Consider the following 18,738-nt stretch of genomic DNA (forward strand, 5'->3'; position numbering starts at 1 on the left):
TTCCAAGAACTGTATGTGAATTAGCTAAAATAATCTTCATTACATTGATTTGAATTGTTGTTTTCCTAACATTACAAACAGCAAAAGTACCAAATTACTGAGAAGCAAAAGGACTGAAAGGTTAAGTAACTTGCTCAAGGTAAAAGAGTGCTGAGCTATGGTTATATCAGTTGGAATCCTTTTGTCTGCAAGTAACAGAATACTCCAATAAAAGTAGATCAGAATATGGGAGAACATTTATGTACTTGTCAAATAATAAACATTAGGAAGTAATTATCAGCTTCCAAAATGCTAGCTTTTCTCAAAAGCAGAAATTTTTAAAAATTGGGCTATCATACCATCTTGATAATACAGTTCTTTGCTCAAATTGCATATGCGTGTGTACGTATACACAACCAACTCAAAATAAAGACCAAAGAAATGCCACAGGTTCTCCTGTCATCTCGAAGGGTATAGTTTTTTAAAGGGAGAAAATATTACATGTTAAGGTTTCAAAATCAAATCAAAATTCAAAATAAAAATCAAGTCCAAGTTTCTATCACTCCAGGAAACAGAATTGTCTATCCTGACAAAGAGAACGTGAAATATAAAATAAACTGTTCTAAAACAAAGAAAAGCCATCACAGTAACCTGGAAAAGGTTTTCCATTTGTTTTGGCAAGAAAGAACCAATACAGTCGGAAACTTGGGGAGTGGCTATATATAACTGAAATGGGAATGAGTTTCCCAGACACAGATTCAGCTGTGCAAAAATTCTATTTTACTAAATTTAATTTTACCCCAAGCCTCTACTCTATCTGGTCCTGTATATTTAAAATAATTACTTTTAAGAAACTTTTTTATTGTTTGTGTTTTATGTTTAAAACTCAGTTACATCTCTTTCTCAATGGGTGCTGTATTCAGAGGGGAACAGAACACAGGACACGCCCTTTCTAAACTTGGGGCGATGGTTTTCCCTTGTCCTGGCCTTGAGCACTCTGCAGATGGTGGCTCTCTGGTTCTCAGTGGACATATACAATCTTCAAGGGTCTTGAGCACAGTGTTGAAGTCCCAGGGGCTCCACGAATCTGCTTCTAAACACAGCTGCCTACACACCACACACAGCCCGTGACACCCCACTGCTCGGGAGCCATGACCGGTGGACTGCTTGCTGAGGCTTCTTCTGAGTGACACCTCTGCTCTGAGAGCCTCACACTTGTCTCAGGGTTGGAAGGGGAGAAAGAACCTACCTTTAGGAATGAGTCAACAGCAGGACAGATCACAGGAGCTCTCTGGGATTCAATCACATCTAAGCTCCTGTGTTCCCACTTCTGTTCAAGCTTATGGCTCTTTTATGTTTTTTAGGATGGCGTCGAAAATAACTGTCTCAATTCGATCATAACTATTTTTTTGAGTCTTTATTAAAACTGAATAGTAACGTAATGTCAGTGCCTTGACTCCCTCAATTTGCAGCTTCCATCTTGCAGCCCATAAAGAGAGTGAAGAGAGTGGGGAGGACAAAACCATGGGCATTTAATACCTCACAGTATCATTTTATCATATTATAAGAACTATAAAATGTGGACAGCAAATACATGATAGAAGTTTAGCTGAGAGAGAGATCAGTGGGAACTAACTCCCTAAGACTATGTTCACAGAACTCTTTGATCCTTAATCTTCCCTAGAAGATTAAATAGAAATAAGTAGAAGGAAGTGGGATTATCAGCAAATAAAACTAGGTCATTACATAAAGCATTTAGCAATGTGATTGGTATGGTTGAAAAAAGGCATGTGCACGAGCTACGCCTCGTCTGACAGGAAGGCTGTACCTCCAGGTGCAGGGAAGTACACGCAGACCAGCTTATAGGAGACAAACGCCTGAGCATTATCTGACCAAAAAGACTAGAAAAGGGAGCGCTAAGATGATTTTAAGATTTAAAATTATGACCAAGACCTTGGGTTAAACGTAGCAGATTGAATATATTTTCCCTTGCACCTGAAATCTCATTAAAATGAAAGTACTAGAATTTACAAGACCTATGAACACATGTGTTCAGCCCAAAGATTTAGATGAGAGAAGACAGAAAATCAGTCCCTACAGAGAAAGTGAATGGGCTAATGGTAACTGCTTAACAGACCCTAATGTGTAAGATTCTAAACATCTAGGCCAAGTGCAGAAAGCCAAAAAAAAAAAAGTGAAAAGCATCTCTCTATGGTCCCAGGTGGGGCCCTGAGCCAGCAGCATGGGGTGCATGGAATGCAGAGTCAAACTCAGTTGAGTATCTGTACACGTCCTAAGCCCGAGCTCTTCCCCCATACACCTGGCACAGCCTGCTCACTCTCGCTTCTCACCTGTCAGAAAGTAGGGTGCTTCCTCTTTGAGCCCTGGAGTCAGAGAACTCTGGACAGAAGACCAGGAGGTCCAACGAGGGCTGGGAGGGAGCGCCGCACTGAAGTTAGTTCAGGTCAAAGTCACAATAACTGCCTGCTTTTCCACTGCTGCTTCCACAACTCTACCAAGCAGAAGACTGCAGATTCCTTCCTGGACACTGACTGGTCCAGGAGGAAACCCTTACTGATACTTTTCAGTGGCAGTGGGGAGCTAAGAGAGCCCAATGAAATAGCCAAGACCTTATCTGATCCTTCCAGAGTGATCCAGTAGAAGTAGATAGGAGCCTCGTGTTAAATATACTTCTGAAATGTCCAGTAGCCACACAAGTGTAAATAAACAGTTGCTATTAATTTTAATATTATATATCACTTAGGTCAGTATCATAAATACTAACATTCCAATCAATATAAATTATTAATGAGGGTTTTTTTTTTGGTACAAAGTCTTAGAAGTCTTGTTTTTATTTTACTCTTGGAGCACATCTCAATCTGAACTGACTACATTCCAAGTTCTCCATAGCTACCTGTGTTTAGTGGCTACTGTACTGGACAATGCAGCTCTAGAAAAAAACCTGTATTTATTTGGCTTCAATTTTAAATATAAATGGATGATCACCAGGCATTTGAGGAATACCTCCGACTTGCAGGAAAAAATTTAAAAACAAATAAACACTAAGGATGAATACAAGAAAAGGTAATAATAAACACTAAATATTTTGTGATTAATAGCCTTAGAAAACTAAAAGATGATACTGCATCATAAAACTAGTGAAACACAAAACCATGAAATCACAAAAAGCAGAGAAATAAAAGGCAGCAATCCACAAAATTTAAACCGTGATTGTAGAAATCACACAGGCAGCAGAGTGAGCAGTTGGGCCCGCAGCATCAGGTACAGAGGGGCCATTAGAGCATCATTAGCATAGCTGTAGAAAAGATCCAGTATCCATATGATGGGATTTCCAGAGAAAACAAAGTAAGACCAGAAACTAAATGGGGAAATAGGACAGAATGCAGGAGTATTTTCCAGATTGAGGGACCTACGTCTCCAGAGTACAGGAAGCAACCCAGCTACATGAGAGTAGATTAAAAGGGCCACAGGCCAGGCCTACCTGCCTGTCTTCACAGTGCCACAGGTATCAAGAATAAACAGAAGATCTTAAAAGCCTCTGGTGGTCTTGCGAGTAATGTCACATAGAAATCGCAAAGACAACACACTTCGACAGCAGCACTGGCAATTTTGAAGTCAAATGAGCAATCTCTTCAAAAATGATTTCCAACTGTTACTCAATATGCAAACAAATTTTCAAAAATGAGGATAAAGACATTTCAACATATGCAAGGGCCTCAGTTTTACTTTTCTTTTGCTCTTTCTTAAAGAGCCTAACAAACTCCCAGAATACAAATTTCACCAAAACAAGGAAGTAAACCAAGAAATCAGAAGACACAGGATTAAGGAAATAGCTAATCTGACAACTGAGAGACACAGGGAATTTCCAGGAAGAGCTGAAAGGAAGTTTCAGTGTAAGAAATATGTCACAAGTCAAGGAGAAAAAAAAGAAAAGAAAAAATAATTAATATTAGACCAGAAGGACAGAGGATTTAAGGAGGCAGTTGTCACCAGGAAAACATAAATTGTACCAGAAGAAAGCACTCATTGTGTATTTCTTGGCTCAGAAAATTTCTAGTAATAATGGAAACAGTCAATGATGTTGAAAAAGTAACTACATTGATTGGGTTTGTAGAACAGAAGTATGTATGTGGATGTGGGGGCAGACAGGTGGAGAGGTCCTGTGTGTGGTACTATAAAAGTTAGATCCTTCTCTTCCACAAGAGGACACTGGGTAAAACAAAACAATTTAAAAAAAAAAATCAAGGAATAACACTTTAAGTATGTTATCTAGAAGTAGTTCAGTGTTCTCCTGGAAAGAAACATGGGGTGTGAGAGAGGGTGGGGAAAATAGGGCAGTTATCTTTTTATTTCCTTTAAGCTTTAAAATATAATCTGACCTTTTTTTAAACTAACAAACATTTATTTGATAACCTAAAACATTTTTAAACAAGATTATATCTGAATGGAGCTGTGCTCAATAACTGCTTACCAAACTTTTAGGTTTTTTTCCCTGTCTTGTGCCTGTTACCTTCACTCTCTTGGTTTGGCTGTGCCTTCTTCATTTTCTTAGGAAGTTCCCTGGAAACCTGTCTTCTCAGGAGACAGCTTTATTGTCTACTTCACTGAAAAGTTTGAGGCCATCCACTGTGTATCTCTTTAACATCTCTTCAAGATACAGTGCCTGCTTCAGGCGCTATAATCCCTTACCTGGAATCCTTAGCTCTTGTGAAGGTATTTTGGTGCATGGATATTTGTTTAAATTCATGTTTCTGGGAGGAAATGAGGATGGGTGTTGAAATGTCTGTAACTGCCATTTTGCTTACATCATTCCTGTTTAGTCTAAAAATTTTATTGAAGTCTTTACAAACTGTTGCTATATAATTCTACACATTAGAAATTCAACAACAAAAAAAATGTCATTCTTTGTTTGGAATTTGACCAAGATATTACAGCCAGTTGCTTGCCAGCTCCCAGTCATCCACCCTATAAATCTAGAATACTATCTTCTGTTGAAATTATGTTCATTTGTCAGTTAAAAAAAAAAAAACAACTTGGGAAACTTTAGCAGTATTCATTAAAAAAGGAAGGAAACAGAAGCATAGATTCGGATAATAGATGATCAAATAAACCTAGCACAGGAAGATTCTTTATAAATCATCTGATTTATAAAGATTCTTTGCTAAATCATTTTAGCAAAGAAGCAGAGATGTGATGTTAGATATTATTTTAATGTCACAGAGAATAAGAGAACAGGGACCAAGTTCATGTCCCCCGATTCTGAAATCTGAAAGTGATATTAAAATTCATTTAATCTAAATGATTTATTTTTCAGATGAGGAAACAAGAGTTCCAAATTGTTCATATATAGAGTGGCTTTAAAATTTTAACCCTAAGATACTTCTGCACCCATTTTACAACCTGGGTATTCCAAGTCACTAAGAAGTTAACATAATTTATTCAAGGTCACAAAACCAGTATGTAGTAGTTAACACTTGAACTCAAATCTACCCAATGCCATGTAACCTCTAGTTTTTCTATTTGGGAACTACTATTAGGAAAAACTCCTCAAGAAGCTTCCTCACTAAGTCTTTTTGGGAGAAATTATAAAAAGTAGAAATAAAGACATTCCAAGCTTAAGGTTAAAAGAGAAGAAAGGTGTTCAGAAACTAATTTATTCATTTGAACAGTTACTGACCATCACCTATATCCAGATTTTGAACTTGGCCCTGGGATACTAAGATGAATAACACAGAGTCTTTAATGAGCTGTGGTTTTGTTGAGAGGAGATAGACTATAAAATAGTGGAAGGGCTTCAAAGGATAGCAGACATTTTCCTAATCACACAAGAAGGAGAAAGGTCAGTTTAAGCAGAAAGAACAGCAGGCAGAAATTCAGAGGCAGGACAGAATGATGTATTGGGAAAACCACAAAGACTGATTTTTAGGGCAGTGCCAAGAAGAAAAATGGGTGGAGACCAGATGCTGAAGCCCCTTGCAAAATATTCTAAGGAGCTTGAAGGTTATTCTGTAAGCAGAATAGAATCTTTAAGTACTTGTAAATAGGGGAAGTGACAGGATAAGAGTTTTCACTTTTAAAGGGTCATATTAAAAGCAGTAAATTGGGATGAGAGTCAGCATAGAAGACTAATAAAATAACAATGGAAAGAGACACAGCTGTGCACTAGGACTTGCATTCAGCATAATGAGGAGAAGGTGGATTCACTTTAGACAAGAGTTTGGATTAGCTGGAAAATGCTTACAGCTGCTGGTAGCAGTCAAGGCAAAGAGGGCTGTAATTAAAAGTGAAAAGCAAGTCCTGACAGCCATCATCATGAGTGGGAGAAATATTCTTGCTAAGCTTTTTTTTTGATGGTGCCCTGGAGCATAACAGCAGAAGTAGAAAGAGGGAAAGTAATGACAACTGGGTAAGAAGTGAAGTAACAATCCCTGTACAAGCAGAGACAAAGCCCTCAAGGCCAAAGGAGCTGAGGGACCTCATGCTTCTTTCATACTGGCTCTGGTAGAAATGGCCAATCTAGTATTTGCTATACAAACGGCAGAGCAGATAACAAGGACACCCACAGCCTTCAGTTGCTGTTGGGAAGCACTTAACTTCCTAATTTCTCACTTTCCCCACTTCACATTCCAGGCTGGGGTTTGTGCAATCAGGGCGGCGCTCAGCATCATGGGAGTTGAGTGAGAGATGTAGTGGGTGAGGGTGGGCATCACAGGTCAGGAGATGGAGGGCTCTGCTGCGAAAGGTCACAGCACAATGAGCAAGAAACATGGGTCATCTGATTTACACAGTCTAGAGTCAGTAACTGGACCTTGTCAGGAAGGAGCAATAAACAAAATGATTACATGAACCTGCTTTTTGTTGAACATTTTTATAAATTATCTTGTTTGGCCAGTAGGTGTGTAAAATGTCAATGCATTGACAGTTTGAAGACATATAGGATAAAGAGAAAAAGAGAATCTAGGCCTAAAGACAGTGGAAAACAAGGAGACTCCCCCAAAAATCATCTGGGTGGTTTTTTCAATTAAAAACAAACACCACTGTTTGCCCCCTAGTCTGATATGCTCTGAGAAACAAGGATTAGATGTAAGCAAAAAAGAGAAAGCTACCACTTTATTTTGGCCTCATTCCCACAAATATTTTAAGACTATCTGTGATGTGTAAAGATTTTGCAGAAACACACAAGTGCAGGAATATTTCAGGTAAGGAAACTGATTGACTCTAATCCTCTTTTGTTTTCATTTCAAATAGGTACCTAAAATGGGCACCCAAAATATGCCTTTGACCATCCCCAAAAGTAGTAATAAATGTTCATCTGTAGAAAACTTCCTGACGGTAGTATTAAAGAATATACAAATCCAAAAGCACATTACACAAATTTGACCCTACATACAACAGAGAAGAACAGACTCCAAGAATACTAATTTCCCAAGTAACCAATGGATATTTATTAGTATCATTCCCTTTTTATTATTGTTAACAAAGAACTAAATCAGTTACCTGGACTCTGCTGTAATTTAGTTATGTAACCACTGAGATACAGTGACCCCTCTTGCTTCCACTGGCTGCAAGAGGCTTGAATAAACCCCCACTGAGGCCCATGACAGGCGTCTGCAATCTTTAAAAAGATTTAAGCTTCATTGTTTAATTGAAAGTTTAACTGGAGTTTTAACTTCTCAATCTCAGCTTCCTGTTCAGTTAATCACGATTTCTGACTCACATAAAACAGGCTCATGCAAAAGGGTAAACCTCGAGGAGAAAGTGAAAAAATGAGCATCTTTCTTTGTTTAGATCGTCTCTTGAAAGGTAACTAAAGGGCACAATCTGTGACGTCCAATCAAAACAGCTTCTCTTTATGAACAAGATGGTATGATAAATAAAAGCAGAGTTGGAAAACAAATATTTCTTTTGTATTGACTTTAAGATCAATCAAAAGAACTCAGAGATGAAGAAACTCAACCTTATGTATGGGACTAAATCCTTGAACTTAGTATACAGCTCATGTTTAAAAAGCACATGTATATAAGTCAAAGAAAGTGGTACATTTAACAACAGTCTAAATATCACATTATCAAAAGATTTTTTGCATGTGTGAACTACAGAATCAAGCTTTGCCTTATCTCCTCTCCCTAGACGGGCTCCACCCCAACACCTTCTCTACAGACTTATAACAAGTTATAAAGGAAACCGTAAGCTGGGACATTTGTCAATGTTTCTACTCACTTAAAATCCATACATTGCTTAAATGTTGAATATTATTCAATCATAAACTTGAATCACTTACTAGATTTCTTTCAGCAAACCTTATGATAATGATAGTTTATTAATGTAAAAAAGGGAAGTGTTATCTCACTTACTTTAGGAGGCACTTATAATGTCTAAGTAGATAGTGTGGCATATATGTTTTAACCATATTTATATGAGTTTAGCTTAGATATATGTTTCCAGAGATATGCTGATTTGTGATAATTTCCAATTCCAAGGTTCTATCATCTCTGATTTTTAAGCTCTTTTTCTATATAGTAAGTGGAAAGACCCCTTAATTTCTTCACAGGTCAATTTTGCTAAATAAAATTAAAATTTTATTCCATTTATCTCCTATCTGCCAATGGCATATATTTTTTGTTTACATAACAAATTTGTTTTTATGGTATAAGTTCAACAAAACTAATCAATTCCCTAAACAATTTGTGCACTTTATAGTTATTATACATAAATTAATCTCCTCTTATGATTCCTATTAATCACTATCAAACTGCTAGCATAAGAAGACTAAATGTGTTTATCCAAATACCCAATGTGCTGACCCTACCAGAGGGCTTAGCAAGGAAATTACAAAGAAACCCCACTGGAATCTTATCGCCAAAGCAGTGCAAAGTGGATTTCATGGAAGTAGGTTTAATCACTGAAGTAGCAAAGCATTTTAATATGAGAAACAGAAAACAGCCCCCGAGATCCAGGACCTGGCCCGGTGCTATCTGCCAGGTCGTGTTGTTTCTGGACGCTGGCCTGGCTCTCACAGCCTCGACTTGGTTTCCTCTTGTTGAGCGTAAACAATTTCACAGAACATCAGCTCTAGATAAGGGCACTCTACAGTCAGGAGGAATCAAGATAAAAGCAAGATGCTGTGTAATCATGTCTGAACACAGACCAATTATGAACACTGTCTCAGTCACAGACACCACATGTCCCCCTTTCCCAGCTAATATGAGCCACCGCTGCTCCATTACCAAGCCAGTCTCATCTTCCCTCTTCTTAGATAAGATTTAATAAGACACCAAGTTGTAAAATTACTCTGCTTCCTGACAACATTCAATTCAGAGCAACACTCTACTTCCTTAAACCCCTTCCCCAAATCGACCAGAGTTCAAAATCTCTGAAAGATTCTTTTTAAGACCTTCTGACCCAGTCACCCTCGGTTCCCGACGGTACACATCTCCCTCTTTGCAGGAAGCAATGAACTCAACTTTTTCAACTACAGGTGTCCCGGTGCTCTCTTACTGAAAGGCATGGACAGTATAAGGCAGCTATAAAGCTTGGCTTGGGCCAGTGTTACCAGGAGGCTTTGATGTAATTGGTAGTATAATCTCCCAGAATTTTGGAGAAGAGTAGATGGAACTTCAAACAAGTTAAATAAGAAGATGACATAGTGGCCAGGAAGCAGAGAGACTGTTAGGAGGTGTGCAAAATGACACTGGGCAAAGATTTTGAGGTTAGAGTAGCTGTTTCAAGTACGGAGCGAACGCTCCTACGGGGATGGGAACACAAGCCCAGGCACAGGGAGCCACAGATCATCACCATGAAACATTGAGGAGCTTAAAGCCTCATTTCAGAAGTGGCTTGAAGAGAATTTTAAGTCTAAATCACCAAGTCTCAGCCACTACATTGAAGGTATTATACGGCTCTCATATCTATAAAGGAGCACAAAGGGATAGCATAGCATCAACTGGGAACTAACGATCCTTTCAGTAAAGGGCTATCAAGACAACTGTAGGTGAATTTTAAACTACGTCTTAGAAGGGATTAAGACAAACACAATTTAGGTGGGACTAAAATTTTAAGTTATCAGTGAGGTGGGAAGAACAGGGTACAAATGTAGATGAGGAAAACTGTAAGAGTAATAACGAACACGATGAAGATAATTACACCAGTATGACAACAATGAGTTTCTTGAAAGCAGGCATCATGAGTACTGAGGTAAGCGTCGTCGGGCTGCACTCCGCAGGCCTGCAAGCTGGTACTTGCTCAGCCTCAAGACTGAAGGAAGAGCCCGGAGTCAGTGACAGGGACATCAGTGGTTCCATGGACAGGAGGATCTTACACCTCTGAAGCAAGGTCCTGGAGCGACTCCCCACCGAGTGCGGCAGCGGCTGGGCAGGACATGGCCGCAGTATTCGCTCCTGGGGTCGGGGTGATGGAGCAGGTGGAGGGCAGAGAGGTTACCAGTTATAGGGAGAACTGACATCAGGTTGGCTCATCGGTTACTAGAGAAACCAGCAGAGGAGCATGCCCTCACTGACCTTCTGATAAGCTGTCTTCACGAAGATATTCTGATCTAAAGATTAGAGCAATCACAAGCTGGAGCCGGGCAAGTACGTAGGCATCCACTGATTAGGCTCTATGATTAAGAGGGAAGGTCAGTCACGTGTGTCAAGTGTAGGTGAAGCAGGGACTGGTCCAACAGGGGATGTACAGAGAGCAAGAGAGCAGCCATCCTGAATGGTCTGATCACACAAACATACTTGCTTATTCCCATGCACCCCAATTTTTTGAGCTCTACTAAGCTAAATCTAGTCTGATTTAAACAGCTGTTAAAACTGAGCTGAGTGCTATGAGGTATTACTTCTTACTCTCTAGTTTTCAGCATTCACTTGCCAGGCCTTGTTTTCTGAAAGGACGAATTTAAAAGTAGATCAGACTCTGAACTTGGCTCACTCATCACAGTGCATGTCCTCCCCGAATCTTATCTTGCCCTCAACCTCTTGCCTACATAGAAGGCAGCTGCTGGGCAGTCATGCCTGCAACCTGAACCGAGTTCTGATCTGGCTCCCTTCACCACCAACCAGATCACAACCCAAAAGGCAGGCAAATTCCTGCTCCAGTCTTCCTGCAGTTATTTTTACTGGTTCTCATACTGAATCATTTCCCCTAGCAAACTCACCTTTTTGAAAATTTCAGGTTACTTTTGAAAGTACTTTCCTATAATAGTTTGAACCATTCACTTTGTTTTTCATTTATGCTTTTATTCCTCCAATGCCCCTGGCAAATGTTTCATTAATCTATAGCCCTCCCAAGAATGAAATAAATTCCTTAAGCATTCTTTGGACTTTTAATTGGGATAAAATGAGAGAATCAGCAAAACAGAAACCTGATGTTTTCCCTCGAGTAGCTTTCAGCTTGGCTAGTAAGACAGATCTGTAAACAGTTAAGGTACATCGTGACGTGTACACCCAGGTGGGGAGAAAAATGATGGATCCCGGAAGGATGTGAAAGGACAGCTGGTGGAGAAAGTGATAGCTTACCTGATATAGAACACAGTTCCAGGTAAACAAGTAGGAGAGAGCAAAGGGATTAAAGGCATTCTCCCAAAGTACAGATGCGTAAGAAATCATACAACTGGGGAAATGGAAGTAGCTTGGTCCAATCTATGAGTTTTGGAAAGACAAGACAGGACATTGGAATGATAGGACCAGATGATATCACAGAGCCCTAATATAATGCATAATATACCAGACTGAAGGTCATGCCTGAACACCTAGGAAATCATTCACTCGGACTTTCTCTTGAAAGCAATGGAGAGCCAGGCACTCAGAGGTTGTAGGCAAGGACTTAGAGGAGGAGGGGTCTGGTGTAACATGGAAAAATAAACTGGAAGGAAGGCAAGAGAAAGTCTGTTGAAATAATCTAGGCAGGAAATTATATGGTCTGAACTAATGCAGTGGTTAGGGATGAAGTTGGGAAAGATTTCAGCTACATTTAATAGAGATGAGAATTTATTTAAAAGGCATGAACAGCTGAGCCTTGGTGAGTAATAATTGGCTTAGTAGAGGGGGAAGAAGCCAAGAATGAGTCCTAGGTTTCAGGCTCAGACTAACGAGATGAAGGGAAGAACAGAGAGGAAATAATAGGACTAGATTTGGGAGAGGATAGTTCTCGCTAGCGTTTCACTAACTCCTGGGCCAGTTTCTTAATCTCTGAGTCTGTTCACTCATTCTTACATGAGGGTAACACTGACCATTTAAAAATAATTGTGAGAATTAATCATAGTTAACCCTCCTCTGGCACTTGTGTGCAAGGTACCTGCGTAAGTGTTTTACATATAGTAATTTGTTTATTTTGAACAACTGACCCATGAGGAAGGTATTTTAATTATCCTTATTTAACAAAGAAGCAGAGGCAAGAAGATGTGTACTACCTTGCCCAAGGTGACAGAGCTGGAAAGTGGCAGATCCCAAGTTTCACAGCTTTTCAGTCTAGCTGCAGGGAGTGTATCTCCACCAATAATTTATAGTACCTCTCATTAAATACTAGGCATTTTGCATAATTATTATCAGAGTGCCTTGAGGGCACCAGTAGGTTATAATTAGCTATGATAATTTAATCCATCTTATCTGTACAAAAAATGTTTGCAGAGTACACATAGGTGCACACATTTGACTGAACACTAGAATAGCTTCAGGCATAGTCAGAGGCCTATCTCTCTTGGGGTTGTTTACAACTTCATTTTGAGCATAAAACACACATGGTGATTAAACACAGCAATAAGGCTGTGTGTTGAAAGAGGGTAGACACTTTAAACTCAAGACGATGAGCATCCACATGTAGAATTCGACCAGCAGGTATGTAGACAGATGAGTCTAAAGCCCAGAGAAGAGACTGGGGTCATGAAAAGTAGATTTGGGATGTCTTCAACATGCAGGTTATAGCTGAAACTATAAAAATAGAAAACACCACATGGTAGATGATGATATCAGGGGGAGCCTAGAAAAACTGCAAAACAGGAAAATGAAAAATGGTAATCCAATGGCTACCCCAGGGCATAAAAGCTCACTTAACTTCTATGGGCCTGAGAGTCCTCACTTGTAAAAATCAGTGAATCTTGGTTTACGAATGTGCCAAGAACTATTCCCATTTCTATTGTTTGCAGCTTTTTCTATGAACAAATGTGAACATTGGGATACCCACTGAAAGTTGACTTCCAGCCTTACACCTCGGGAAAAAAAAGCCAAGCTTCATAGCTGCTGCCCTACCATGGTAAATAGTAATAAACTAAGTTTTCTTTTCACAAAAGACTATTCAGATTGATTCAGCTGCTTTTATTTATTCTACAGGATTTCAGCTTCAGAAATGCTCTTGCTGTTACTATGTACAGAGTTCTGCATGGGAGATTTTAGAGTGAAAACAAAATGGCATGTTGAAAACTCAAGAGGAATGTTAATGGGGTAGAGAAGAAAGTGGGAATCATTAGAGTAAGCTTCCTTTCTGTTTGCCTCTTAATACTAGAATTTACTTTTTTCCTTGCCTAATCCTGTTTTTCCTGACTTCATCTGGTAAAATGCAGAATTTCACTGAACTATTGTAATAGGACGGCAGTATAAGAATGCAAAACACAGAAGTTTGGATAACTGAAGGCAAAGAGGCTCCCACTGAGGCCATGAAGGAACTCTGACCAGTGAAGTGAGGAAGAAAACAGATGATGACACCTGCCCCTCTACCACACACTGGCCACCCTGTCCAGCCCCAGGAAGGGTTGTGGAAGTATGCGTGATTAAGTTAGCAAAGAACAACTACTATACATACCATGGCTTCCCATAAAGTAAGAAGTGGAGAAATCAAAATCTCTACTTTGCTTTTTAGCAATCTTAAAGATGACCAGTGGACCCAGAGTGGAATGACTTTCTCCAAAAACTGGGTACACGTAGTGTAGACATCTAACAGCCTGAACACAGAAGCAAGCACCTCTAAGCCTTGTGTGTAGACTCAGTGGCATTAGGTGAGACAGATGAGCTTCATGGACTTGACTCACTGAGAAATTGTCCATGTCTGAATGTAAATACTGAGTGTAATATGAAATACAGAATCCTTCTCTATTAAATTTCATAATGAATTTTTAAGAATGGCAGGGGTGGTGCTGGTGGTGGTAATATTTCCATGAAAATACCTACCTGAGAATTTCTTATTCAGAAAGCTATAAACATCTATGTATTACCTTATGGTAGAGGTTTATGTCTATTTGGATATTTTTAAAAGTGTTAAGTGTAAGAGATGGGAAAAATCAATTTTAAACTGTATTAAATGACTAAAAATTCTTAAATTTTTGCTCATAGACCTCACTGGAGGGTAAACATTTGGGGTTAGAGAATATTTAGCCATAATATTTTTGAATACATGGATACCGTCTATCTATTGGGTGCTTACCATGTGTCAGAAACTGGGTACTGCTGACACTAAGTTACAAATGACCCCAAGTGACCCCTGTCTTCAGGGAGTTTACAGCCCAGCAGGAAGTGGTGATGCTTCACAACAGCAAAGGTCTGTAAACAGAGCCCTTACCACTGGTTATTGCCCTTATCACAGCTTGTGTTCTCCTGCCCTGTAACTGTTGTCTACGTGTCTGTTTGGATATAACTTTTGACCAAGCAGCTCTTAAAAGGAGGCAGCTCATAGAGACTAGAGGTTTCCATGGAAACTAGAGGTCTTCCTGCCCCAAAATTAAGCTACAATTTCATACAAAAATAGTTCAACAAGAAATAAATTTAGGAAGCTATCTGACTTAGATAGGCTTAGAGTGCACAGCGTAGTTATTCTGGAGGGATTTCCACATACTGCTTGTTAGTTAAGCAGAATTTAGAGTCCAGTATGCATTTGGAAAGGCAATGGCAAGAAGCTAAGAGTGGATGAGGGAAGCAGCTCTGCCCAGTATCTTCCTTCTACTCTTCCTGTAAATATAGCATTATTTTTAATTCCCTTGTTTGGCCTATTTTCTTCAGGAGAATGATGGCTCATGAAGGAGTCTGTCTGGCTGCAGTGGTGGGGATGGTACACCCAAAATTCAACCTATGTCTTCATCACTTACTAACTTAAGTTTTTCAACTTTTACAAAAAGGTTTCATTCCATATAGACAAAATTCAGAACAATCACCAGAAAAAGAAAAATAAAAGACCTTGGATTCTTATAAATGTCCAGCACAATATGATTTCTAATCATGTTCTCTGGAGTATACAACAGTGTCTGACAGTAAGTGCCCGTAAGTATTTACCAAATGTACCAATGAATAAGTGAGTCTGAAAGACAGTGACTCCATCACACATTCAACCAAAATATGTTTCTGCTCTTTTAGAGTTCAGGCTGAAAGTAAGAGGATGATTAGAAAAGATCCCACTTACAAAAATAGATGCCTGCTCTGAGAAGATACCATGCTTAGGGTCCATGCTGTGGGACCACTGTGCTGAGTTAACTTTTATTACTTTACTTATAAAACTTTCTAGAGTGACACATGAGAAAGACTCCTTACAGCGGCACCCGTTACACTTCAGCCAGAGTGATGAGGACGTCCCGCACGGACCAGAGGGAGCTTCCAGATGACTTTCAATTGGAATGTGTTCTCATGACCACTAATATCCCTTTTGATTCCTTATAGATTAAAATGGGAGAAATGTGAGATTTAAGTTTGGAAGATTTAATAAGAAAAAAACATTAAGAGATAAAACTAATATTTTAAAAACTCTTAAACTACACAAGCACTGAAGGACACGAACAACGCTTTTCTATTTGAACACACTCTGGAGTCCTTGGTGTTTGTAGCCAAGCAGTCTGCTCTGTCCCCTCCATAACATTTGCCAATTTTCTGTCATTTCCGCCTTCACATGATTGTGTTTGTGGGACAAAGGTCTCTCGGTATGTTTCAAAACATCTTAAACTATTTAACAGTGTACCACCAAGCACCTATTTTAAAAGTGTTATTTATTCTCCACCCAGCTAAATTTGTCAGAAGATACAAAACAGAATTCACCTGACCTTTCTCCCTCAAGAAACTGCTGGAGAGCTCAGTGAGGAAGCAGTGGCATGCACACTGACTTGTCGGCTGCTTAGCTAGTGTCTGTACTTCAACATAAAATATACACAACAGTAAAGCTATATTTCTTTTTATATTCTCTGTGCACTTAAGCTAGTTTTAGACTATTTCCTTTTCCTGATAAACAATTCATTGTGATTGAGAGAATCACTCTGGATTAGGCACTAGTTCAGATTCCAGTAACTGATTCAGAAATGGTGTCACTCTCCTCTGGCACCTCCCCGCCTCTCACTCCAGATCCCTCCTTTATGTTGTAGTAAAGTGGTGACACACCTCACAGTTTTCATCCAAAAAGCCATCAGAAACATATAAACAACTGACCAACAAAAAACTTTTTCCTTTTCATTCATTTTAAAACATTCCCTTGTAATTTCAAAATTTTGTGAAATTTTTTCCAGAGAATTCAACTGTGAAGCTTAGTTTATAAATCCAAAGATTAAATCCATTGGTCATCCTAATCAGCAATCTGTGCTAACAGCAAAATCAGCCATAGTCACATCAACAGCATTCTATTATTGAGTATTTCTTTGCTCTAGGAAAAACATGTTCTTCCATTTAACTGGTCCACTCTACAGTCTTATCTAGCCTTTGCCACTGATTTGTTAGCACTCTAAAGCCTTTTTTTTTTTTCTTTTTTCTTTTTTTTTTTGCCTAGCAGTGATTCTTCTGAGTTCAGAAGCTTATCTTTTTTCCCAGGTGAAAATTGTTTTATTATCCTCAGATGTTTGCTTTCTTTCTGAAACTCTCAGAATAGTTCATTGCAAAGTAGTCATTGTCCTTTACAAAAGGATCTAATTCCAAATAATTAGTGCTTATGTTGTGATCATTCAAAAATATTTCTCCTTTCCCCTTGGGTCAGGATGGCAAGAGTCTCATATATTGCCCTACAAATCCCACTTTTATTTATCTCAAGGATACCTGAGAACAAGACGGGTTGCCTGTTTTTCTTCATCTGATCCAGATCCCACCTGAGTTCTGAGTTCTTGTGCAGGAAGTGAAGGAGAAGTTAACACTTTAAGTATCAGCCCAAAATGCTTCCCCCTGAATTCAGCACAGCTCCAAGCAACCATTGCAAAGAATAAAAGGAAGTGATCTTCTTTAAAGGTAGAGAAATCTATCCAATTCATTCCTACACTTTGTAGCATAGCATAGAGAACTGCTTTTTTTTTTTTTTCAGTATCAGCAACTAATCTCTAAATAAGTATGTCCTTAAGTTTCCTGTCTGAATAAGTCATTACTCTGTCACTCTTTGCAGTATTTCCTGATCTTATATAGCCATATTATGAAACACACCATGCAACAAAAATTCAACTATGGAACAAAATCCCCTCCCCTCAAAGTAAGATATCAGGTACCCACTGTCTATACAATTTCTATGATCACTAATGATCAATAATTTTATGCATGGATTTTTTTTTCCTAGTGATCAGTTTGAGAATTGAGCCTTTTAAATTATTTCTTAAGTATACTTGTCAGTCCCGACAACACACCCCAAAACATTTTCAGGTCCCATAATCAAAGGTCAAATTCTATTATCATTTAAAAAAAAGTTTTTTTTCAATTTGGAAGGGAAAAATCGAATTGGTCAGAATTTTCAAGTATCCTTTTCCAAAGAGTAATATTTTTAAAAGAAGGTAAACAAAAATCTAAGTAAGAAATCAGTTTCGATTAGGACATGCCACATCAACTTAGAAAGTCTGAAGGAATAACATTTTCCACTAAAATTTTACTTTTTAAAATAATTAAGTTTTTCAATACTAAGTAAAAGGTATAAACATGTGCAAATGGAAATTTCATGGGATGAATTTGGAGACTAGTGGAACTGGAAAACTTAAGTGTTAAAAATCTATTCAGTCCATTCAGTTGAAAGCTATAAATCTGTTAAAAGAAGCATCACAGAAAATCATTATACCAGATAGTATTTAACTTCTTCAAGAGTTACAAATAATAATTATGAATATTTACTAGCTGATAGTCCGTCAACTACAAAGACATTTATAGCCACACCCCTAAACAAAAATAATTCCGCTCACCAACTTCTAGAGGAGCTTGCTTGCCCCGATGCAGGATCTTAAAATTGGCAGCACAGAGTGCAGAAGGAGAAGATGCAGAAAATAAACACATGATTTCCACAGCACAGCAGCTGAGAACTCAGAAATGAGGAACAGGGTCTTGATCAGTCATCTGTCTTTGACGTTGTCCTGACATCTGAAAGCCACTGACACCCTGAAACTTGCAGCACTTGGGTTGCATGCCTAAACCCAGATAAATATAGATCCCTGACACTTGAGCCAGATGAAATGAAAGTTAACTTGAAAAATCTCGCTCATTTTGTGCCTCTGTTGAGGAAAATAAAACCCTTAATCCGTTTCCTGTTAAAACCTGTTTTGCTCCTTCACAGATAGCTGCTTGACTTATGAAACATGGGAATTAAGATAATCGATCATTAATAATCAGTTTGTTTCTCTCCAAGGTTAGCATTTGTTGTGATAGTACAGAGTCAGGTTCAAATTTTCCTTAAGTATGAAAGAAACATAATAGTGAATATTACATATTTATTCAACAAACTTTTTTTTTTTTAATTTTGCACTTGAGTCCTTGAAATATTGACTATTTCTTTGGTAAGCTTTCTAGTGTTTTTTTTCTCCTATATGGTATAAGTAGT

General features: G+C 38.6%; 1 protein-coding gene across 2 annotated transcripts in view; it reads right to left on the reverse strand.

The window, feature by feature from the left end:
* LOC105100373 (platelet glycoprotein 4) overlaps positions 1-18,294 on the reverse strand; it is a 73,399-nt gene extending 55,105 nt beyond the window's left edge. The window contains exon 1 of one of the 2 annotated variants that reach the window (XM_031454775.2): positions 18,107-18,294. The gene's annotated coding sequence lies outside the window, so the exon portion shown is untranslated. Of the gene's footprint in view, positions 1-3,481; positions 3,602-18,106 lie in introns of those variants that run through there. The other variant, XM_064487637.1, reaches the window with a different exon arrangement.
* Positions 18,295-18,738: the final 444 nt, after the last annotated feature.

Source organism: Camelus dromedarius, chromosome 7 (genome assembly GCF_036321535.1).
Source record: "Camelus dromedarius isolate mCamDro1 chromosome 7, mCamDro1.pat, whole genome shotgun sequence".
Classification (NCBI taxonomy): Eukaryota; Metazoa; Chordata; class Mammalia; order Artiodactyla; family Camelidae; genus Camelus; species Camelus dromedarius.